This window comes from Hyperolius riggenbachi, chromosome 1 (genome assembly GCF_040937935.1).
Source record: "Hyperolius riggenbachi isolate aHypRig1 chromosome 1, aHypRig1.pri, whole genome shotgun sequence".
In the NCBI taxonomy this organism is placed as follows: Eukaryota; Metazoa; Chordata; class Amphibia; order Anura; family Hyperoliidae; genus Hyperolius; species Hyperolius riggenbachi.
In genome coordinates, this window is record NC_090646.1 from 652,183,367 (window position 1) to 652,207,964 (window position 24,598).

The 24,598-nt window shown below is 47.5% G+C and overlaps 1 protein-coding gene across 2 annotated transcripts in view; it reads left to right on the top strand.

Annotated features, from left to right (window-relative positions):
- LOC137531842 (aquaporin-7-like) overlaps positions 1-24,598 on the top strand; it is a 61,137-nt gene that overhangs the window by 21,539 nt on the left and 15,000 nt on the right. The gene's annotated exons all lie outside the window — the stretch shown is intronic.

Consider the following 24,598-nt stretch of genomic DNA (forward strand, 5'->3'; position numbering starts at 1 on the left):
GGTATATAGTGTTTTTTCTAACATTGCATTATTCTATAATATGTGCAGATTACACAACACTCAGCATTCAAAATGAGTCTTTCAGAGCAGTCTGTGAAGTAATGACCTCTCCTCTAGCAGAGGAAAAGTAAACAGTTCACTTACAGTTGAGATAATAAGTCAGATAACAGCCCTCTCCATGACTAACTTAGTCGGAGAGCTTAATGGCTTGTTTGCATAGAGATAACAACTGAAGTTTCTCAACTCTTCCTGTACTGGAAACAATTAGACTGATGTATCTGATCTTAATGTTTTATTTCTTAGCTGTGCTACACATACAAATCATAAGATCATCATTTTTTTTTCGCTTCAGTGTCTCTTTAACATCCTGTACTTTCAAATGGGCTTATCTGCTCTGGCAGTCAGGTGACACAGAGGAGAGATCAAATTACAACTTGTGATTAGTCACAGATGAGGGGGAATTAGACAGGCTAAAGTCTCTAAATACATACAGGGTGCATTTCTCTATGTATTTCTTCTGTCCTGTGCAAGAGTTCAGGTGCACTTGAGGAAGACACTGTCTGTGTTGTTTGGTGGGGAAATTATAATAACTACAGTATGTATAATATGTGAGACTATATATTTTGCTTGGTGAGATATGTTGGGTGTTTACATAAAGGGACACACTCCCTATTTATGGTATTTGGGGATACACACCGCCTAATTTAGATTTAAAATTCTGGAAGTAGTTATTGTGTAAACCAGGACATGTATTGTCTGCTTTATTTTTGGATGTTAGGTAGGGTGTAATTTGCCAACGCCCACAAATAGCAAGACCACACCCACTTCCCCAGTGCACCGGACAGGCCCAGTCCGCCCATGATGTGGCGCCTTCCTCAGGTGACTTCCTCAGTGAGGTGACTTCCTCCTCAGGTGGCAGAAGTCTGGGGGCAGCACGAGGCAGAAACAGGAAGTGGAGGGAGTGCCTGGCCAAACTATACTAGGGGCAACGGTACCTAGCTAACCTGTACTGGGGGCAAATGTACCTGGCTAACCTATACTGGGGGCAACTGTACCTGGCCAACCTATACTGAGGGCAACTGTACCTGGCTAACCTATACTGGGGGCAACTGTACCTAGCTAACCTATACTGGGGGCAACTGTACCTAGCTAACCTATACTGGGGGCAAATGTACCTGGCCAACCTATAATGGGGGCTACTGTACATGGCTATCCTATACTGGGGGCAACTGTACCTAGCTAACCTATACTGGGGGGCAACTGTACCTAGCTAACCTATACTGGGGGCAATTGTACCTGGCTAACCTATACTGGGGGCAACTGTACCTGGCCAACCTATAATGGGGGCAACTGTACCTAGCTATCCTATACTGGGGGCAACTGTACCTGGCTAATCTATACTGGGGGCAACTGTACCTGGCTAATCTATACTGGAGGCAACTGTACCTGGCTAATCTATACTGGAGGCAACTGTACCTGGCTAACCTATACTGGAGGCACCTGTACCTGGCTACCAATACTGGGGGCAACTGTACCTGGCTAACCTATACTGGAGGCAACTGTACCTGGCTACCAATAGTGGGGGCAACTGTACCTGGCTAACCTATACTGGGGGCAACTGTACCTGGCTAACCTATACTGGGGGCAATTGTACCTGGCTAACCTATACTGGGGGCAACTGTACCTGGCTAACCTATACTGGGTGCAACTGTACCTGGCTAATCTATACTGGAGGCAACTGTACCTGGCTAATCTATACTGGAGGCAACTGTACCTGGCTAACCTATACTGGAGGCACCTGTACCTGGCTACCAATACTGGGGGCAACTGTACCTGGCTAACCTATACTGGAGGCAACTGTACCTGGCTACCAATACTGGGGACAACTGTACCTGGCTAACCTATACTGGGGGCAACTGTACCTGGCTAACCTATACTGGGGGCAACTGTACCTGGCTACCAATACTGGGGACAACTGTACCTGGCTAACCTATACTGGGGGCAACTGTACCTGGCTAACCTATACTGGGGGCAACTGTACCTGGCTAACCTATACTGGGGGCAACTGTACCTGGCTACCAGCACTGGGGGCACCTATACCTGGCTACCTACATATACTGAGGGTGTTTTTCGGGGGGATCACTGCAGCTCCAACGTGCGGTGCAAATTGTCGGGTGCTGTGTGATCACTCCTGGCCTCAGGAAGCAAAAAGTCTAGAACAAGCACTGGCACCGGATCGTCTGCAACCCTAGCAAAGCCCCTGTTGGGCGATATCTGGTTGAATCAACCAATTTACTGGATTGGGCAAGATGGAATACTTGGGGGGGGGGAAGGGAGTAATTAGTGACAATCGTAATCAGCTAACTATGATTACACAACATTTTGTGTAAATTTTTGCAATTACGCGTATTCGTAATTACGATTTTTACATTAAATTGATTTTGTATAGTCATTTGTAGTTTTGCTTGAAATTTTGCATAATTTTCGTGTGTGGGGGCTTTGCTATTAACCTCTAAAGTTGACACAAAATTACGCAAAAAAATGATGCGAAATTATGAAATATTACAATTACAGGGTTTCCCTGATATTTTGCATTACGGTTGCGATGCATAATTGCACATTTACAATGCATAATTACTTATAGGCGCAATTTCAACTCATCACTAAGGATAATACACTTGGGGAGGCAGCAGCAGTGTTGCTAGGATCGTTTCTAATAGATTTATGCTGAAATGTATTGGAAATCGGTGTACAGTGTATGGGCAGGCAATCGTTCCCTTTCTGATCAACCAATCCGATCAGATTAATGAAATCGACCTTACTTTCGGATCGATCCCACCAATCTGATTGGATTGGTTAGGAGATTTTTGTCCCTTAGTGGGCACAAACAATCATTTACGATCGTTCGATATGAAGAATCGTTCATCAAATTGTATCATTAGTGGCCACCTTCAGTTAAATAAAAGTCTGTACACACATCTAATTTTTATTTGCAGATGACTGGCCAATTTTACCCTCTCCATGTAGTATTAGCACATACCTACTAAGTCTGTTCATAGTATTCATAATCTGTTGGCCCTCATGCTATTATATACTACATGGAAGTAGTAACATTGGCCAGTTATCTGCTGATTAAAATTGGATGTGTGTACAGAGCCTTAAACCCAGTACGCACTTTCACATATGATTGGCTACCCAATTTTACCACCACCGTGTAGTTTGAGAGGTCACCTACGCAATCTGCTCATAGCATTCAATGGGGTTGACTCACTATAACAAATAGCCTTATCAGAGTTAACATGCCATATCAGGGTTGACGTGCCTTATCAGAGTTAGCGTGCCTTATCAGAGTACCATAGCAAAAACGCAGAAAAAACGCACACAACATTAAAATAAATTACATAAAAACGCAGCCTTTCATGTTACAGTGGGGTGCGAAAGTTTGGGCAACCTTGTTAATCGTCATGATTTTTCTGCATAAATCGTTGGTTGTTACAATAAAAAAATCTCAGTTAAATATATCATATACGAGACACACACAGTGATATTTGAGAAGTGAAATGAAGTTAATTGGATTTACAGAAAGTGTTCAATAATTGTTTAAACAAAATTAGGCAGGTGCATAAATTTGGGCGCCACCAAAATGAAATGAAATCAATATTTAGTAGATTCTCCTTTTGTAGAAATTACAGCGTCTCAACGATTCCTGTAGGCTCCAATGAGAGTCTGGATTCTGGTTGAAGGTACTTTGGACATTCCTCTTTACAAAACATCTCTAGTTCATTCAGGTTTGATGGGTTCCGAGCATGGACAGCTCTCTTTAACTCACACCACAGATTTTCAATTATATTCAGGTCTGGGGACTGAGATGGCCATTCCAGAACGTTGTACTTGCTCCTCTGCATGAATGCCTTAGTGGATTTTGAGCAGTGTTTAGGGTCGTTGTCTTGTTGAAAGATCCAGCCCCAGCGCAGCTTCAGCTTTGTCACTGATTCCTGGACATTGGTCTCCAGAATCTGCTGATACTGAGTGGAATCCATGCGTCCCTCAACTTTGACAAGATTCCCAATCCCTGCACTGGCCACACAGCCCCACAGCATGATGAAATCACCACCATATTTTACTGTAGGTAGCAGGTGTCTTTCTTGAAATGCTGTGTTCTTTTTCCTCCATGCATAACGCCCCTTGTTATGCCCAAATAACTCAATTTTAGTTTCAGCTGTCCACAGCACCTTATTCCAAAATGAAGCTGGCTTGTCCAAATATGCTTAAGCATACCTCTGTTTGTGCTGTGGACGGAGAAAAGGTTTCCTCTGCATCACTCTCACATACAGCATCTCCTTGTGTAAAGTTTGCCAAATGGTTAAATGATGCACAGTGACTCCATCTGCAGCAAGATGATGTTGTAGGTCTTTGGTGCTGGTCTGTGGGTTGACTCTGACTGTTCTTACCATACTTCTTTCAAATGTCCTCGCTCACAGTTAAAAGAACTACGCAGGGGTTAATTGACCTCAATAGGACAAACCAAAACCAGTCCAAAAGTCCTGAGATGGAGTCCACAATGTACTGAAGCCTTCACTCCTTGCAGCCAAAAACTTTCACGTCAGGTGCATGTAAAAAGCATAGAGAAAAAAAACATAGCGTAAAACTGCATACACAGTTGTTAATTCCAACACCACATCCACGTGCTTAAATCTCCGTCACCTCAAACCACTCACAAGTGCCAGGACACCCCCCCCCCCCACGTGCCTGCACTCACCCTAGCAACCTCCTATATCCCGGAGGTAGGTATGTCAACTTTGGGGGTTAAAGCTCATGTAGCAGATTCAGCTTGAAATCCTCCAAAACGCAGCCACTGAAACTAGAGAGCGCTGATATAGTGTAAAACCAACTATAGTTTAATAGATAAAAAGTATTGCACTCACAAGTATAGGTGGTCAACAAGCGTGTAAAAACAGATGTGATCCCCGAGTAACCGCTCTGCAAGACGCCGTCTCAGATCCGCGTTAGCCACACTATCCTGTTCCGACCTCCAGCTCACCAGTCACGTACGCCGTAGCTCCGCCCTATGCATTTCGTCATACAATGACTCATCAGGGGCTGCCGGCGTACGTTGGACTGGCATCTAAAAAGCGCACCCTCGCTCCTTTTAGATGCCAGTCGAACGTACGCCGGCAGCCCCTGATGAGTCATTGTATGACGAAAGGCGAAAGGTGCCCTTGACAGAAAGGAGATCTATTCAGTGGAATGCCGAGAGCAGGGCCCTGGCTCCGCTCTGTAAAGCCCTCCACTGGCTCCCCATTTGCTTTAGGATCAATTTCAAAATCCTGTGCTTGGCCTACAAATCACCAGTGCACAGGACCTGCCCGACATACATCTCCGATTCTGTCTATTTACTGTCTGTTCACCCGGCCCTCGACCCAAAAGGTTCGGGGACCCCTGCTTTAGATTGTAAGCCTCTGGCAGGGCCCTCTTCCCTAGTGTTTCCAGCTTGATTTTTCAATCTTACTGTTTGTCACCCCTCTTTTGGACTAGAACAGTCTATATTTTGACCAATGACTCTGAACTACTGTTATCAAAGACGTTTGCTGTTTTGTTGTGAGCTCCTTGTATGTCGTACCTTGTATGTTAACCCTTTTATCTATTGAGCAGTGATGTGTAATATGTTGGCGCTTTATACTGTAAATACAATAAATAATAATAATAATAATGTTGCTTTGTGAAATGATTGTTGTTTGGGACATATTCTGCTGCACTATGAGCCTCAGTGCCAGAACTCTACAGAACCTCTGCATGCTGCCATTATCGTGTCTGTTATCAGGTACTGTTCTTATGAAGTCTTTGCCCTTGTGGTGGAGTTGCTAAAGTAAATACTGTCCCTGCATCACCCCAGTCTCCAATATTATTAATAATATTATGACTGTATCTCAAGAAACCACAGATATCTGAAATGACAGCGCTGAATAAACATTTTGTGGTATAATGCTGTTGTTTGTTAAAGAGTTAGTAATGTGACTATTATAGATTACTGCTATATATCCACACATCAAAGTCTAATGTCTTACCATATTATTGTTATGTATTTATATAGCACTGACATATTCTGCAGCACTTTACGGAGTACATAGTCATGTCTCTGACTGTCCTCAGTGGAGCTCACAATCTAATTCTACCATAGTCATACTCTAATGTCCTATCATATTATTATTATGTCTTTATATAGCACTGACATCTTCTGCAGCACTTTACAGAGTACATAGTCATGTCACTAACTGTCCTCAGTGGAGCTCACAATCTAATTCTACCATAGTCATACTCTAATGTCCTATCATATTATTATTATGTATTTATATAGCACTGACATCTTCTGCAGCACTTTACAGAGTACATAGTCATGTCACTAACTGTTCTCAGTGGAGCTCACAATCTAATTCTACCATAGTCATACTCTAATGTCCTATCATATTATTATTATGTATTTATATAGCACTGACATCTTCTGCAGCACTTTACAGAGTACATAGTCATGTCACTAACTGTCCTCAGAGGAGCTTACAAACTAATCCCCACCATAGTCATAGACTAAGAATCTAATCCAGGGGTCCCCAACAGAGCCGGGACAAGGTCCTCCAGCACCCAAGGCTGAGACACTACAGTGCGCCCCTCCATCCCTCCCACCCCAGCCGTCACACACTGATTGCTATTAGACTAAAAGGGCCACAGGCCACAACCTCCCCAACACCTTAATATCTAGTTATCTGACTTGCAGTCACTGCCATGTATCCCCTTTTCTTATTTCTTTCTGCTTCATACACAATTAGGAATGACAGCTGAATGAATTGTGTGCCCCCTCCTACACTGCGCCCTGAGGCTGGAGCCTCTCCAGCCTATGCCTCGGCCCGGCCCTGGTCCCCAAATGTTTTGGGACGAGGGCCAGGTCAACATACTTCAGACTGCTGGGGGCCGGAGTATGTGTGAAAGGTTGTAGAAGTCTTTGCGGGCCAGACAGTGAAGCATACCCAGGTGACAACCTGCAGTCCAATTGGACAACTCCAGTGTCACCTGATGTGGAATTTGATTGAAAACCAGCGAATTACTGCTTTCTGGCTTCATTCTATATGCAGACCACAAATATTTAAAGATGTAGCTGACCGCATCTATAATACATTTTGTGTGTGTGGGGCCGGTAAAAAAGCCTCAGGGGGCCACATTCGGCCCGCGGGCCTTGGTTTGAGGACCACTAATCTAATCCTTACAAAGAAATATAAAATGTATATATTTATGTGGGGTAATGGTAATGTTTAGTGAATTGAAGCCAAAGTCGGAGACGGAGGGCTAGCAACTTACTATGCTCCTACCTGTGGCGATGCCCCAGGCTGGTGCCTAGAAATGGCCCTGGTGACAATGGCCACTAAGACACTTACACAAGTTTTCATTGGCCAAGGTTTCAGCATTCATTTGTGTTGCACAACTTCAGTCTGGTCTCTGCAGCTCCCACATTTCCTCCCTTAGTGACTGAACAAAGGGACAAAGACTAGGTCAAGCATAGAGAACGGCCGTGCAAACATTGGCCAAGGCAGCAGTGATGGAATGCTGGACACGTGTCTTTGTAGCTATACACCTCTGCCTGCCAGCCCAGAACACAGGAGACTTTACCAGCCAGCAGTGATCACAGAGGAAAACGGCTTCTTTTATACCATACGATAAAAAACATATACTTTTTAACTGATCCGTTGCTCCATAGCAGTGCACAAGGCCAGTTCTAGACTTCTTGCCGCCTGAGGCAAATTAGTGAAGAAACGCCCCCCTCCCCCCGGTATAATAACACCCCCCATCCCAAATAGGTAGCCTGGAGGGGGTAGCGAGCAGGAAGGGGGTATTGGGCACAGTGGCGGGGAGGGGGGTCCCTCACCTGAGTCCCCTGATCTGCGCTCCCCCGCTGGCTATTAAGTGCAGCAGGTATATTGTCAGGCAACGGGCGGGGAGGACTCACCTCTCCCGCGTTCCAGGGAGCGTTTCACGCTCGTCACTTCCTGCAATGCCGTCAACTTACAGGAGGTGGCATTGCAGGAAGTGACGAGAGTGGAACGCACGCTGGAACGCGGAAGAGGTGAGCCATCCCCGCCCGCTGCCTGATTATGCTACGCTGCTGTGCTTAATAGCTGGAGGGGAAACGCAGAATGGGGGACTCAGGTGAGGGAGGGGGGGTCCGACCCACCTCACCGCCACTGTGCCCAATACCCCCTTCCTGCCCGCTACCTCTTCCAGCTCGGCGGCCCCTCCCACCCACCGCCAGGCATGTGCCTCACCCCCAGAATTTGCCGCCTGAGGAACCCGCCTCACCCTGCCTCATGTGCGGACCGGCCCTGGAAGTGCATTGGTGACAAATCTTAAGTTTTGCAAAGAACATTGTGAAAGAGGCCATAAGGACACATGAACATTACCTTGCACATCAGTGTAACGATTATTTTTCTGGCAATGAGATAAAAACAAGGAACACCAAGAGCCCCAATTGTGTAATATGCACTGGTAAATGGTTACTAGATAGAGTAAATATTAATACTCACAAACCAGGGTTACCATTAGGCAACCACTGTAAAGGCAGGTGGGGAGATTTTCCTGACCTCACTCAGGAATAAGAAGTCGCTCTCTGTAGATGAGAAAAAAGGGGGTTCAACCCTCCACCCAGGGTGGACTCAATATTATGCAGGAGAACAGAGGCGCCAAGAGGATAAAAGGAAGCTATATGAGCTTAAAAACCAAATTCTTAGTAAATAGAGGAGGTAGTGGTGGACTTACCTCCTCCAAGTAGACACACAACGACTGTCAGAGGTGCCTGGCTCTTCTACTGACCACATATGCTATTGCTCCGTTGTTATTGCCTGATGAAGCGAGATCAAACCTGCGAAACGCGTTGCATATTTGGAGTTCATAAATAAAATATACCAGAGTAACCAAGCAGCTCAGGGTGACCCAAACTACTAGGAATGTATAGGGGGATAAAAGGAACCAAAAAGCCCTCCTACTAAAAAAGCAAAGCTTGGTGTAATTGCCTTCTTAAAACAGAAGGAAATTTGCAATAATTCAGTTATAAATGAACATTTGTGGTTACCCACAATGCACTACTACTAAATATGCAAATTATCCCTTTTCACCCTTGTTAAGCCAAGCAAGCATCCAGAACCGCTGGTGTATAGCAAGCTTATAGCTTTAAGTTTTACACAGCCATATCAAACCCACATGTGGACAGCCTGTTTCAGACTTTTGGTCCTCATCAGTACATGGCAGGGATTGATAAGGCTGTATGAAATAGGGCTTGGACCAGTACAACAGAGTGTATACATTCCTAGTAGTTTGGGTCACCCTGAGCTGCTTGGTTACTCTGTTGTACTCGTCCAAGCCCTGGATGCTTGCTTGGCTTAACAAGGGCAAAAAGGGATAGTTTGCATATTTAGTATTAGTAAGATCAAGTGTAGTATCTGTTCTTGAAATTTTTGGGGGGACCTGGAGGGATGGCACTGTGGCAGGGTGTCCTTCCTGGTCGTAATTCCCAGGAGCTGATGGAATGGATCTATACCATGGTCGAGGCTGAATAGCTGAGGGCTTTGCTTAGGCGTACTGCCCCTGGAAGTAGCGCTCCAGGTGCATCTGAAAAAACCTGAGATGTGGCAGATCTCAGGCGGAAGTAGGGTGCTTTAGTCTGTACTGCCCATATGCATTGCCGAATAACGCAGCTCCCCGGCCTTTTGGCTAGGGAGAGTGCGGAATTTTTATCACTCCGGCCGCAAGGTCGGGGCCAGCTTGCTGGCACCGGGGACTTCGGTTCCCACCCGGCTCCCTCTCGGGGGAGCCACCCGGACCATGTGGACACGGTTGCTACATGGCCAGGCCCTTTGGGTAACCACTGGGCGCAGTCGGGGTCCTCCTCGGAGGACCCCAGGATCCTCCAACCCCTCGGGTGTTGGAGGATGCCACCCCCTGAGCCGATGGCGAAGGTTCCCTTCGGGGAACAACCGGAAGGGCCCTGCTGCATTGTGGGGCCCGTGGCTACTCATGCACGTTTTGTGGGGGTGCTTTAGGGCACTCACGCTTTTTCCGTGCATGGGGCTAATAGCCTTGCTTACCCGGGACCTCTGCTGCATGCAACAGGGGCCAAGAAAGCTTAAAAAAAATAAATAAATAATAATTAGTGCATTGTGGGTAACTTTTCAAATTGTCTTCTGTTTTAAGAAGGCAATTACACCATAAATAAATCTATATATATAATAGAGTAAGTGCCTCAACCTTCAAACAAGAAGAAGAAGTAGCGCCCTGCCCCCAGGGCCGGTCCAAGCAAGAAGAAGAAGTAGTGTCATATCAAACCAAGGGCAAAGAGGGATAATTTGCATATTCAGTAGCAGTGCATTGTGGGTAACCACAAATGTTCACTTATAGCTGAATTATTGCAGATTCGCTTCTGTTTTAAGAAGGAAAATTACACCAAGCTTTGCTTTTTTTAGTAGGAGGGATTTTTGGTCTCTTTTATCCCCCTATACATTCTTAGTAGTTTGGGTCACCCTGAGCTGTTTGGTTACTCTGTTGTACTGGTCCAAGCCCTATCTCATACAGCCATATCAATCTCTGCTATTGCTATAATTCATGAAAGTGCTATCAGTATGGAGAGTCAGTGTGAGAACTAGAGATGGGAAGTTCGGATCTTTTCAATGATCTGGATGATTTGAATCGGATCATTGAAAAGATCTGGATCTTTGATCTGAGTCTCGGATCATTTTACTACTGAAGCATTCGGGGGTGAAATGAATAGCAGGACAGGTCTTTCCCTGCTGTGGACAGGAGAAGGGGTGGGGGGTGGACACACAGAGAAGGGGAGAAGATGGACAGAGGGCAGGGAGTGGACAAAGAAGGGAGGAGCAGAGAGCAGAAATGTTTGCACACAATACCCACATGCTGCAATCATATGCTTTACATATATTTCACCTATATGCTCATCTGTGTACTTTGAATGCAAACGTCGCACAGTGAAAGGAAGCATTCCGCAAAGCATTCCCAGAAGTAAAGTGCAGCTGTTTAGAGCGAGTGCAGGAGGATCAGTGGCGTAGCGAAGGAGCTGTGGGCCCCGATGCAAGTTTTACATTGGGGCCCCCTAGGCACTCTATACATAATAAGTGATACGGTGCACCAAAACCTGCCAATGGCAACTACAGTGTCAGAGGTGCAAGAAGGGGATGGGGAACAGCTTGGTAATGATTACCACTATTCAAAGTATCTAAAGAAGTGATTATTATGAGCACAGGACCAATAGAGAGCTAATACTGCAGTTGAGGGAGGGCCCCTCTGGCACAAGGGCCCCGATGCGGTCGCTACCTCTGCACCCCCTATTGCTACGCCCCTGAGGAGGATCATATTGCGCTGCAATCACAGTGTCTGCAAAGTTACTGAGCTGAGCTGAGCCAAAAGCTTCCAATGTGTTCACTGTGCACAACTACGGAACAGCCAGCCTATAATCAGCAGCACGTTATAGCCAGTATGTGTGCTCTACACCCATGTCCCCTCTCTCTCATCTACCTGTCCCTGGCTCCCCTCCAACAGAGCAATCCATCTCTGCTCTGCTTCCAGGACCCTGCTGCCCGCTGAGAGGGGGGCGTGTTGCTCCTGGCCCCGCCGCTTTTGCGATCCAAATCACTCATTTTGATGATTCGGATGATTCAACTCACAAAAGAGATTCGGATCAAAAATCCGAATCGTTCATGATCCAGACAACACTAGTGGGAACACACCGCTGACGGTGTTTTAGACTTCTGGCTGCTGATTCATAAAAAGAAGTATCCAGGTGCGGTAGCAGTGCGGAGATTCCCCGAACTAGGCTGGCGGTAGGCTTGTGGAAGCTGCTGAGTTGATACATTTCTCCGTGTTTTTTACAACAATCACCGCACAAGGCAGTGATTTATCGCTCTGCTCGGTAATGTCAGCTTTTGATGCAGAAGGAGCCTTTATGAATGCAGATTTTGCTACGTGTGCGGGAAAGTCAGCTGTTTTAAGCATTTCCGCATGCGTAAATGCTTTATGAATGATAGCCTATGTAGTGATAAGAACCAAAGGTCTGGAACAGGCTGTCACATGTGGGTTTGATATGACTGTGTAAAACTTAAAGCTATAGGCTTGCTTGGCTTACTAAGGGTGAAAAGGAATAATTTACATATTTAGTAGTGGTGCATTGTGGGTAATCACAAATGTTCACTTATAGCTGAGTAATTGCATATTTCTTTCTGTTTTAGGAAGGCAAATTACACCAAGCTTTGCTTTTTTTAGAAGGAGGTCTTTTTGGTCCCTTTTATCCCCCTATACATTACGAGTGGTTTGGGTCACCCTAAGCTGCTTGGTTACTCTGTTGTACTGGTCCAAGCCCTATCTCATACAGCTGTATCAATCCCTGCCATGTACTGATGAAGACCAAAAGTCTGAAACAGGCTGTGTTAAATTTAAAGCTGTATGCTTGCTATACACCAGCGGCTCTGGATGTGTGCTTGGCTTACCAAGGGGGGAAAAGGGGTAATTTTCATATTTAGTAGCAGAGCATTGTGGGTAACTGCACATGTTCACATATAGCTGAATTATTGCAGATTTCCTTCTGTTTTAAAAAGGCAAATTACACCAATACAGTGTGCGGCATTGCAGAAAGTGACGATAGTGGAACGCGGAAGAGGTGAGTCATCCCCGCCCGCTGCCTCTTACTAATAGTGGCGGCTGCTACTGTGCTTAAGCAGGAGGGGCAGCGCACATGGGGGACCCGGGGGGGGGGGGGGTTCCTGCTGAGCTTAATCTGGTGGTAGAGCACACATGGGGGACCCAGTTGAGGGGGGTCCAACCCCCCTCCCCACCGCTGTGCCCAATACCCCCTTCCTGCCCTCTACCCTCTTATGCGACGTATGCTACGCCGCGGGTTGGCTAGTAAAATATATTGGGCCTGATTCACAAAGCGGTGCAAACCGTTTGCACGCCAGTGAAAAGCCCTTTATCATGCCTAAACTCCGTTTAGGCGTGATAGGAAGAAACTCGCACGAAATTCTCGCGCACAAAGTTTTGCGCGCGCAATCGCGCAGTTGGTTTTTAAGCTCATTTAGCTTCCTTTTATCCTTTTGGCGCCTCTGTTCTCCTGCATAATTTTTCTGGCAATGGCTTTACTAAAAATCATAGAAAGTAACTGATGGGGCCCCCAGTGCCTGCCCCCTACCCCGCTTCAGGGCCCCATTGCAATCACTATAACCTGTTTTTAATATAAGCAAATGGAAAGCTTAGCGTTGCTCCCATTCTGTGTGCAGCACCCATAGGTGGCTGAAGGTGGCAGTGTTGTGGTGCTTGCACGATGCTATACCAAATCATTGCTAATGCCACCAGATATTTCATGGGGTGCTTTTGAAGTGTAGTAGCCGTGTGCTAGACTGCCGACTGAAAGTTTTGCCTTAACTGCCCCCAACCAAGTGAAGGTTTATGGACAGTTGGTGGCAGGGACGTAACTATATATCACTTCCCCCCCCAAAAAAAAAACTTTGCATGGGGCCCCCCTCACCTTCCTTCAAACCCCCCTCCCAGCCCCTCTACCCCCCCCCCCCCACAAAAAAAATTATAAAGGCAGGCCAGGCAGGATATATACAGTATATGAAAAAAATACAGTATAGGTAGCTAGGTATAGGTGCCCCGGTATAGGTTAGCTGGCTATAGGTGCCCCAGAATAGGTTAGCGAGGTATAGGTGCCCCAGTATAGATTAGCCAGCCATAGGTGTCCCAGTATAAGTTGGCCAGCCATAGGTGCCCCAGTATAGGTTAGTCAGACATAGGGGCCCCAGTATAAGTTAGCCAGCCATAGGTGCCCCAGTATAGGTTAGCCAGCTATACAAGACCCCGGTATAGGTAGCCAGGCATAGGTTCCCCAAGTATATGTACCCAGTCATAGGTGCCCCCAGTATAGGTTAGCCAGCTATAGGTGCCCCCAGTATAGGTTAGCCAGCTATAGGTGCCCCAGTAAAGTTAAGCCAGCTATTAATGCCCCAGTAAAGGTAAACCCACTATAAGTGCCCCCAGGAAAGGTAGCCAGGCATAGGTGCCCTAGTATAGGTTAGCCAGGCATAGGTACCACCAGTATAGGTTAGCCAACTATAGGTGCCCCAGTATAGGTTAGCCAGCCATAGGTGCCCCAGTATAGGTTAGCCAGCCATAGGTGCCCCAGTATAGGTTAGCCAGCTATATGTGCCCCAGTATAGGTTAGCCAGCTATATGTGCCCCAGTATAGGTTAGCCAGCTATAGGTGCCCCAGTATAGGTTAGCCAGCTATAGGTGCCCCAGTATAGGTTAGCCAACTATAGGTGCCCCAGTATAGGTTAGCCAACTATAGGTGCCCCAGTATAGGTTAGCCAACTATAGGTGCCCCAGTATAGGTTAGCCAGCCATAGGTGCCCCAGTATAGGTTAGCCAGCTATATGTGCCCCAGTATAGGTTAGCCAGCTATAGGTGCCCCAGTATAGGTTAGCCAGCTATATGTGCCCCAGTATAGGTTAGCCAGCTATAGGTGCCCCAGTATAGGTTAGCCAACTATAGGTGCCCCAGTATAGGTTAGCCAACTATAGGTGCCCCAGTATAGGTTAGCCAGCCATAAGTGCCCCAGTATAGGTTAGCCAGCTATATGTGCCCCAGTATAGGTTAGCCAGCTATAGGTGCCCCAGTATAGGTTAGCCAACTATAGGTGCCCCAGTATAGGTTAGCCAGCCATAGGTGCCCCAGTATAGGTTAGCCAGCCATAGGTGCCCCCAGTATAGGTTAGCCAGCCATAGGTTCCCCAGTATAAGTTAGCCAGCCATAGGTGCTCCCAGTATAGGTAGGTAGCCTGGAGGGGGGGGGGGGGCAGCGCAGGGAGAGGGCCCGACTCCCCCCTTCCTCACTTAGGGCCCTCCTTCAGTGCTCCTGTAAGTCTATGGCAACGCGTGTATTTAGAAAAAAGAGCTTGAGTTAGCCTTGCGGCGTGCATGCGCGAAAGCGTATTTTAGCAATACACTTCCGTGCACTTCCTTTCTTTGGTCACAGGAAGTGAGCGCTAGAGAGCCTCACTTCCTGGTTGGCCTGCTGCCAGACGGGGATTAACGCGTATCAACGCAGTAATCCCCAAAGACTTGTTTTTGGTGGTGCAACCCTGGCACAGCACAGCACCAAAAACGCCGGTTAGCAAGCCTAGACCTAGGGCTTGCATATATATATTTTGCCAGTACTTTTCATCACTAATAAGTATTCCTCGTCACTGTTAGCACAGGACTATTGGCACAGATAAAATGATGTACCGCCTACCCGTCACGCGCTCCTATCACGCCGGCCGTCACAAGACATGCTTGGATGTTCTGCATTGTTTGGACATAGCAGGTCGTCATCGAAGCACCTGACACACAACACACATTACGTGGGCCTTGTCCATCGGTAATACAGATAATTTCAGCCTGGTCATATCATATGTCGTTTCTCCCCTTTTAGCGTCATTCGAGGAACTCATGGAGAATATCGCTCATCAATCTGCCATTTCACACAGAGATACTGACTATCAACAAACAATTCTATCTGACTTATCTGAGCATGGGGACGGCTGGTAGTCAGCCAGCTGCAAATGCTGTCAATGTCAACAGCGCTTTCACACCTCCACCTGTAAACACAACAGGCTTCAATAACAATGCCGTATTCTCTACACCAGCATCTCATCCAGCCTGGGTACAGACCCAAACTTAACCTCTTGAGGACTGCAGTGTTAATCCCCCCTAATGACCATGCCTTTTTTTTTGCTGAAATGGCCACTGCAGCTTTAAGGCCAAGCTGCAGGGCCGCACAACACAGCACACGAGTGATCTCCCCCCTCCACCCTTTTCTCCCCACCAACAGAGCTCTCTGTTGGTGGGGTCTGATCGCCCCCCTTGTGTTTATTTTTTTAACAAATATTATTGTTATCCTATACAATAAAATGCAAGTGTCTCTGCATCATCACCTGAATGGTTGTGTGTCCCTGGCTTTTTTGTACTGAGCATGTGCGCAGCCAGGGCAGTTAGGACACAGGGGCCCATATGCAATTCCCTTTTTCTCCTGAGTTTTCTCCTAGGTGATATTTTTAAACTTCTCAATAAAATGCCTTTTAAAGCCACCAGAAAGCAAGAAAATACGCAACATAATTTTTATAGTACTGTTTCACCTACTTTTTGGTACTTTTTTAGTTGAAAAGTACTGAGAAGTTACTTCAAATCGGATATGAAAAGTTATCTCCTGGGAGAAAAGTCCGGTGAAAAAGTGAATTGCATAAGGCCCAGGGACCCATATGCAGGGACGGATCTAGGGGGGGGGGGGGGGGGCAAGCGGGTATCTTGCCCCAGGCGCAGTTTGTTGAATTCTTAAAAAGGCGGCAAAATGAATGGCAGTTTAGGCGCCAAAACCTGACCTTGCCCCAGGCGCACCTTGACCTTGGTCTTGATCCTGCCCATATGCAATTAACTTTTTCTCCTGAGTTTTCTCCCAGGTGATATTTTTAAACGTGTCAATAAAATGCCATATAAGCCACCAGAAAGCAAGAAAATATTTAGAATAATTCTGTCGGTACTTTTTCACCTACTTTTTGGTACTTTTTCAGTTGCAAAGGGCTGGAAAGTTATTTTAAATAGAGGATGAAAAACGATCTCCTAAGAGAAAACTTAGGTGAAAAAGTTAATTGCATATGGGCCATGGCTGGATCTGACAGTTTGCTGTGTGTGGTTCACAGAGGTTCTCATTGCATTGTGGGAAATAACAGCTTTTTCCAACTGCCAAGCAAGCAGGGTCGGACTACTGGGCCACAGTAGTACAGTTTTTTCCCTCGGTGGGCCCCGCCTCCAGGTCTCTGGTGGGCCCCACCTCCTTGTCTGACAGAGCTCCAATTGCTGCCTTCAGCACAAAAATTCTCTTCTCAGTGCTGTAATCACTCATGCTGAGAGCAGTGGTGTAGCTAAGGAGCTGTAGGCCTCGATGCAAGTTTTACAATGGGGCCCCCCAAGCACTCTATACATGACAATTGATACCACGCACCAAAACCTGCCAATGGCAACTACAGTGTCAGAGGTGCAAGAAGGGGATGGGGAACAGCTTGTTATGATTACCACTGTTCAAAGTATCTATAGAAGTGATTATTATGAGCACAGGACCAATAGAGAGGTAATACTGTAGTTGAGGGAGGGGCCTTCGGGGCCTCTTTGGCCCAAGGGCCCCGATGCGGTCGCAACCTCTGCGGTCGCAACCTCTGCAAAGTAGGACATTACTTTATATTGAAGGAGGGGACTCTATGCAAAGTTTTGCTGGGCAGCAGTGTCTCTGAATTACAATGCTGCTAAGATCATGTACATTTGGCCCTGTCCATAATACATCATGACCACGCCCACCTTCCGGTGCATGGTCACGCCCTTTTTTTCAATCATGGGATGTGTGGGCCCCAGGTTAAAATTTCTTTGGTGGGCCCCCAGTGTCCCAGTCCGACACTGCAAGCAAGCATCTCCCTGTGTGCATATACTTCAGACAGTGGTGGGGAACGAGCAAGTGGGACGCATATGTGCGTGCATTGCGGGGGGGTTAGCGGCTGTGACCTAGCGACCGTTTTTTAACGGGCGGGATCTTTTTACTAGTTTATTTTGTAATAAAAAATACTGTTTTTTTAATTGTTTTTCTCCCCTCCCTCCCCACAGCCGGCCAATCAAGGCGATCGGCTGTGATAGGCTTCTGCCTATGAGAGCCGTTCGCTCTCTTGTCCCCCAGGGGGAAAGCCGTGTCACATGGCTGTCCCCAGTACATCGCTGCTGCTAATCGCAGCGCTGTACTGTATGTAAAGACAGCGGTTTTCCCATCTAACAGTCTCCCAAGCGGCGATCGCCGCTCGGAGACTGAAGGCGGGGTGGAGCTCCGCCCCCCTAGCAGGGGATGCGCACGCAGCGTGCACACGATCTCCTGCAAAACAGAGCCCCAGGACTTGACACCAATTGGCGTTAGGCGGTCCTGGGGCTGCCGCCGCGGCCACACCCATTGGCGTTAGGTGGTCGGCAGGTAGTGACACTAAAGCTAATTTTAAAATAAAAAAAAACATACTCAGCTAAGGAGAGGGAAGGCTCGGGGTCCTATAGAGCCTTTCCGTTCTCCTCCCAGTGTCTTCGTTCCCCCACAGGCACCCCGATTAGTAGTCCACGGCCAGTAAGTCGTGGACTGCTCTATTCCGGGTTCGGGAGACTTCGGGAGTCTCCGGAACCACCCAGGCTTCCGAAGACGGGCTGCTCCACACTGCGCACTTGTGCAAATGCAGTACGGAGCCGCCGGTCTTCGAGAGCCTGAGTGTTTACGAAGATTGACAAAGATACGAAAGGAGAAGCCTGCGGGGGAACGAGGAGACCGGCAGAAGAACGGGAAGGCTCTGGGTCCTCCACTCCTTAGGTGAGTATCTGTTTGTTTTATTTTAAACTTACTTCAGACTCCCTGAGATGACAGAAATAAAACAAATTATACATACATGGGGCTTCCTCCAACCCCTTCAGGCCAATCGGTCCCTCGTCGTCCTCCCCCGCCGCCTTGCTCCTCCGCTAGGTGGCCTGGAGAGTCCGCCAGTCGGCACAGTCCGGCCACACGAGCTCCCCCGTCGTGCTCCTGTGGCCAGCAGGGTTCTGTGCCTCTGCAGGTGACGGGAGTGCATCAGAGAGCAAGTGCACGGCCAGGCCATTCATGCACAGTGGGCCCCGATCCTTGGACTTAATGGGGCATTTAGCAGAAGATCCAGATGGCGGAGGAGGACAACGGGGTACTGATTTGGCTGAAGGGGGTAGAGTAGCATTCAATTTTTGGCCACAGGAAGTGAGTGCTGGATTACCAGGTAATCCCCAAAGGCTATTTTTAGCGTGGCAGTGCCGTTTTCCAGGGTAAAATGTACATGTTTCCATACGTGTGTATTTTACATTTGATAATGATCCCGATAGCAGTTCACTAACTACCTGAATCTTTCATCCAAGAGTATAAATATCTCGTTAGTCAAGCAGACCTGTCCTCTCTCACCCCCTCATACACACTTCTCTGTGTTTTGCTGCTTAGCTGTACACAGTGCAGTGACCCGGTGGTGACACCCGCTCGCTCTGTTGTGTTTGTATTTCTACACAAGTACACATGTCACCCTCTGCAGTGTTTGGAATCTGGAGTTATCTTCCATGACTGAGCCCATTAACCTTTTCCCCGAGGCAGCTGATTTCCTGACATTTCTCTTCATTAGGCGACAATGGCTGGCTCTTGCTCTCCGGGTGGCACGCCTTGTGTGTTTTCTGTTATGCTGGGCCCCAAAGGGCCCTCCCTCAACTGTATTAGTTCTCTATTACTCCTGTGCTCATAATAATAACTTCTATAGATACGTTGCATAGTGGTAATCATTAACAAACTGTCCCCATCCCCTTCTTGCACCTCGGACACTGTGGCTGCCATTGGCAGGTTTTGGTGCGCCGTATCAGTTGTTATGTATAGAGTGCTTGGGGTTCCCGTTGAAAAACTTACATCGGGGCCCACAACTCCTCAGCTATGCCACTGCTTCATACATACGTCCAACTTAATGCAGAACTAACCGCTAACATGCAGGGCCGGATTTGTGGGCAGGCCACATAAGCCCAGGCCTAGGGCGGGGCTTGAGTTAGGGCGACATTGCAGCTTCTAAGTTAGCTGTATCATAATTGCCCTGTGTGCGGTGCTTCACTTGTGCCCTGTACCGCTGGTCTGTCTGTGAAAATTAGCATTGCTCACCTCCCCTTGCTGACTGCACTGCATACACACAGTGGCTCACAGTGATGACTCATCACTGTGCCTCGCTGACTCTAATGACTGAGCCACCACGCTGCTGATTGTCTGCAGCATAGTGTATGTAGTGATGGGGAAGTTAGTGAAGGAGAGGCGACTTGAGCAGGGCTGTAAATCACTCACTGAATGTGCGGAGGGGCCCGCAGTCAGGCAGCGGTACAGGAACAGACACGGGTATGCAGGGCCCCCAACCGCCCCGTTTTCGGCGGGACGGTCCCGATTTTGGGGGGCCGTCCCGCTGTCCCGCGCTGCCCCCCCCTGGTCCCGGCCGCTGGGGAGTGAGGGGGAAAAAAGCCGATCGAGGCACCAGCCCGCCCGGTATGCGGCATGAATGGCCGCCGCCGCCATCATTATCCTTCTCCCTCCTCCTAATAGGTCCCCCAGTGTCCCCTTCCCCCCCCCCCGCACAGTAATATGGGCAGCGGAGCGGGCAGTAAGTCTTACCACTGCCTCTCCGCTGCGTACCGGGATCTCCTCTGATCTCGCTTCCTGTGACGTCACAGGAAGCAGGAAGATCAGAGGAGATCCCGGTACGCAGCGGAGAGGCAGTGGTAAGACTTACTGCCCGCTCCGCTGCCCATATTACTGTGCGGGGGGGGGGGGGGGGAAGGGGACACTGGGGGACCTATTAGGAGGAGGGAGAAGGATAATGATGGCGGTGGCGGCCATTCATGCCGCATACCGGGCGGGCTGGTGCCTCGATCGGCTTTTTTTCCCCCCTCTCTCTGCCTGGCCACCCCCCTCCTCCTTCTCCTCACCACCACCACCCCGGCACCCTCCCATTTGGGAGTAATTTAATAACAATTATTAAAAAAAACCCTTTTTTTTCTGGGGTGGGCGTGACTAGGGGGTTGGGGGCGTGGCCAGGGGTGTGGCCTAATTGTCCCGTTTTGGGACATTGAAATGTTGGGAGGTATGGGTATGTGACAGATGAAAGTCCTCCTTTCACACTGACCTGTAACGGAGTCCAGTAGCTGTATAGATAAGCTGACTTGCCAGATGCTGCTGAATGTTTTGTCTCAGTCAGCCTGCCTGATTTATTACCCATCCCAGTAACTGGACATGTGTAACATCTCCTTCCCTCCTCCACTCTTTTCACTTTCCTTCCTATATCATCCCCCCTCTCTTTGTTCTCTCATCTTGAGGTCTATTTCTGTCCTTTTTCTACCCTCTTCCTCATCTTGTTCCCTGTCTGTCTTAATCCCTCATCATGTGCCCTCTATCCTTTCCTCCACTTTTCCTCATTTTCCTCCTCTCATTTTGACTGTCCTCAGGAACTCGCAATCTATCCCTACCATAGTTAGGGTTGCCAGGTGTCCGGTTTTAGACCGGACAGTCCGGTTTTTGGCCGCTGTGTCCTGTCCAAAAAGGCATGTTAAACCGGACAATTAAGATGTCCGGTTTTATGCCTTTTGCCACTTGCCGCCAGTAACTCCGAAACATCCGTTCATCAGCCGTTTCGGAGTCACAGAGATCATTCTGCCCGATTAGCAATAGGGATTCGGGAAGCACTACTGTGGATATGGCACCGCCCCTGTTTGTCATCACATCACAATACTGAGATCCGCCTCCAACATGGCGGCCTGTACGGCTCCGAAGTTGCGACATGGTGATGTACGACATGCCGCGCTAACTTGTGTGCGCATGCGCAGTGTCTGTAGTGAGGCTGTCTCCTGATGGTGGGAGCGGGGTTTTCCTGCAGTTTGTAATTCGGCAAAACTGTGCAGGACTCGTCACCAGCAGTATGGCGTTCAACTTCGGATCTGCTACAGGGGCCAGCACTAACCCAGGTAGGAAGATAGTGAGAGATGGGGACACAAAGCTCGGGGGGTGTTGTATAGAAGCAGCACGCTGTCACACATCATGCTTGTCAAACCTTATGTTACTGCTGTCTCTCAACACGATTACAGCAATTGAAATACAGTTTGATTATGAAGTCAGTGTAGCCCGTTTTGGGTAACAGGCCCGCCACCCGTCCGCCAGCGCTGCGCGACCGCTGATTCGCTGCCTGGCTGTCAGTCAAAGGCACAGCCAGCCAGCTTACGCGGCGTAAGTTACGCCAGCTTAAGTACCGCCCCCGAGCCCGCGCTTCCCGACGTTGCTACGTGTAATGCTTGTGCATTTACTGGTGAAAAGCGGTCTCTTATTATGTGCATTTACTGGTGAAAAGTGGTCTCTTATGTGCATGTACTGGTGAGGACAGTTAGTGACATGGCTATGTACTCTGTAATGTGCTGCAGAAGATGTCAGTGCGATATAAATACTGTAAAAAACATTTTTTAAAAAGCCCATTGCTTAGCCCCACTCTACATAAAAGTGCGCTTCTGACTCCGCCCCTAACTCCACCCCCTGTCCGTTTTTCTTCATCAGCCGACCTGGCAACCCTAACCATAGTCTAAGCTTCACCATATTATGATAAAGCATTTGTATAGTGCTGACATCTTCTGCAGCACATTACAGAGTACATAGTCATGTCGCCGACTGTCCTCAAAGGAGCTCACAATCTAATTCTGCTAGTCATAGCCTAATGTCCTACCATATTATCATGTATTGATATAGCACTGACATCTTCTGCAGCACTTTACGGAGTACATAGTCATGTCACTAAATGTCCTACCGTATTATTGTTATTATTATTATTCTGTATTTATATAGCAGTGGCATCTTCTGCAGCACATTACAGAGTACATAGTCATGTCACTGACTGTCCTCAGAGGAGCTCACACTCTAATCCTACCATAGTCATAGTCTAATGTCCTTCCATATTATTATTATGTATTTATATAGCACTGACATCTTCTGCAGCACATTACAGAGTACATAGTCATGTCACTGACTGTCCTCAGAGGAGCTCACACTCTAATCCTACCATAGTCATAGTCTAATGTCCTTCCATATTATTATTATGTATTTATATAGCACTGACATCTTCTGCAGCACATTACAGAGTACATAGTAATGTCACTGACTGTCCTCAGAGGAGCTCACACTCTAATCCCTTCATAGTCTAATGTCCTACCATATTATTATTATGTATTTATATAGCACTGACATCTTCTGCAGCACATTACAGAGCACGTAGTCATACACTGACTGTCCTCAGAGGAGCTCACAATATAATCCCTGTCATAGTCTAATGTCCTATCAAATTATTATTATGTATTTATATAGCAGTCTCATCTTCTGCAGCACTTTACAGGCATGTCACTGACTATCCCCAGAGGAGCTCACAATCTAATCCCTGTCATAGTCTAATGTCCTATCAAAATAATATGTATTTATATAGCAGTGGCATCTTCTGCAGCACTTTACAGGCATGTTACTGACTGTCCTCAGTGGAGCTTGCAATCGGTGATATAATATTTTGTTTCCATGTAGACACATGGAGGGGGACGGTTTGTTGATTGCTGGCCTAGGGCGGTAAAAAGTACAAATCCGGCCCTGCTAACATGACCAACCACACAATAAGTTTTTTACACGACAAGTACATACACACACGCTAACCAACTAAACAACCAACTCTCTTAAAGTGGAACTGAAGTAACATAAAAAAAAAAGTTTCACCTGGGGCTTCTGTCAGCCTCCTGCAGCAGACCTGTGCCCTCGACGTCCTGGACCGATCCTCCGTTCCCCCGCCGCAGCTTACTTTTCTTCTGAGTCGACTTCCACTGCGCCCCGGTGATGCATATCCTCATACGCATTCCCGTAACCAGGAGCGTCCTGCGCAAGCGCAGAACGAGAAAATCTCTACTGTGCCAGTGCAGTGCGCTCCCGGTTACGGGAGCGTGCATGAGGACACGCACGGCCAGGGTTGTGCATGCAGGTGAAGTGCACTTTAACTGCGTGAAGTGAAAGTGAGCCGTGGCGGGGGATTGGAGCATCGGTGAGTGACTACGAGGGCACAGGGTGACTGCAGGGGGCTGGCAGAAGCCCCAGGTAAGTTAAACTCTTATTATTATTTTTTTATTTCATTCAGTTCCACTTTAACCACTTGAGGACAGCAGACTTACAACCCCTTAGTGACCAGGCAATTATTTACAATTCAGCAAACTGCAGCTTTAACAGTTAATTGCTCGGCCATACAACTTAGTACACAAATGGATCTTACCTCCTTTTCTTGTCACTAGTAGGTCCTTCTTGTGGTGGTCTCTGATTGCTACTGCAATTGTTAGTTTTTTTTTTTTAATTGTTTTTTTTTTAAAAAAGAGCCCTTTATTTATAAAATTACAGTACTTCACCCTCCCCCTTTGATTGTAAGCCCCTCGAAGGGACAGCTAAGTGTCCCCTGTACAGCGCTGTGCTAGATCGCAGCACTGTACTGATGTACTAAAGTTAAGCAAACTTTTTTCTTGCGCTCATTTCCTGCTAATCTCCTCCCCCAGGACTTGACGCCAGTCGCCGTCAGACGGTCCTAGGGGAGCCACTCTGCAGCCGCAGACTGTCTGCATTCAAAAACAACAAAGTTGTTCAAAAGACTTGTACACACGTTCCAACCTGCATGATAGTTTGTCAAATTGATCCTCAGATTGGATCTGGCGAACAACCTGTTGGTCATCTGGTTGTTTACCAGCGTATACACACCCAACTTATCTTCCAAAAAGAATCCCCCCCGAGCATTCTGGTAGACCAGAGATCTTTTCTACTGGCTTTAGAACTCTCAGTAAGGGCCCTGACACACCAAATAGCATTTTGCGGGCCGTTTTCGTTTTATAAAAAAAGCCTCCATTGACTAATATTA